Raw genomic sequence first — 986 nt, 5'->3', positions numbered from 1 at the left:
AACAAACAAACAATAAAACAAACAAACAACAACTACACACAATAAAAAACCCCCAAAAAACAAACACCCGCATTCGTATTCTAGAGAGGGACAAGGATAGATCTTCTTCATCTTTTGTAGGACAGAAAATATCCAGTACGTTTCCTGTCCACCGCTGTTGGTGTTCAACTTCTGTCAGGCCTGAGTGTTGCCGAGACATAGTATGAAAGGACGCGAAAGCGCTGATGAGTCACAGCGCTTCAGATACTAAATCAGTTCTGTTGGAGCATCGTCCTCATTCTCATTCACCATCAGGAAATACAGAAAATATAACGGTTTCGATTCCAATCGCGGAACGAAATTTTAATATGATTTTTTTTTCTTCTCATACTGGGTAGAGGAGAAGCAAATATTCGCACAGGGGCTAAGGAAAAAGAAGTTCGATTTGTAACCGACACTTTAATCGAAAACCGTAGCTCTGACACCATGTATGCCACAGGCCTTACACACACGCAATAAAGGCAAGGCTTAAGGGGACACCAGCAACTTTTTTTGTTTCTGATTTTTTTTCTCTGCAATGACGAAAGTCTTGTTTCCACTTTCATAGGATCAGTGCAATAAACTGCTTCCAAAGTACAAAAAAAGAAACACTGCGAAAAAACAGAGAGCAAACAGAACATTGTGTTAGCAGTCAAAATTATACATGACAAACTCGACAACTAAACCATCAAACTCGAAAGGACTGACAAACTTACTGTCCAGCCTGCAGTGCAGTGTTGAAGACAACCTTCTTGATTCGGTGTATACTAAAATGTTGAATCATAAGTTGTCATGTTTTGAATCACAGTCTTTTTTTTTTAAATACGTGTTTCCTTTGGCTTTGGCCCGATGCAGACTATTATCATCTGATTCTTTGGTTTGGAATTTTAGCAACGTTGATATGATTGCCTTGACTGTAATTATCATTTTCCTGTTATGATTGTTATCTTATAGAATAATGTGATAAC

The 986-nt window shown here is 38.1% G+C and overlaps 1 protein-coding gene across 1 annotated transcript in view; it reads right to left on the bottom strand.

Moving 5' to 3' along the window:
* Nucleotides 1-344: 344 nt before the first annotated feature.
* Nucleotides 345-986, bottom strand: part of LOC143298941 (uncharacterized) — a 243577-nt gene continuing 242935 nt past the window's right edge. Inside the window, exon 4 of the mRNA XM_076611981.1 lies at nucleotides 345-986. This exon is cut by the window's right edge and continues 1862 nt beyond it. The gene's annotated coding sequence lies outside the window, so the exon portion shown is untranslated.

The sequence above is a fragment of the Babylonia areolata genome, chromosome 24 (genome assembly GCF_041734735.1).
Source record: "Babylonia areolata isolate BAREFJ2019XMU chromosome 24, ASM4173473v1, whole genome shotgun sequence".
NCBI lineage: Eukaryota > Metazoa > Mollusca > Gastropoda > Neogastropoda > Buccinidae > Babylonia > Babylonia areolata.
This window is presented reverse-complemented; position numbering and strand designations above follow the sequence as displayed.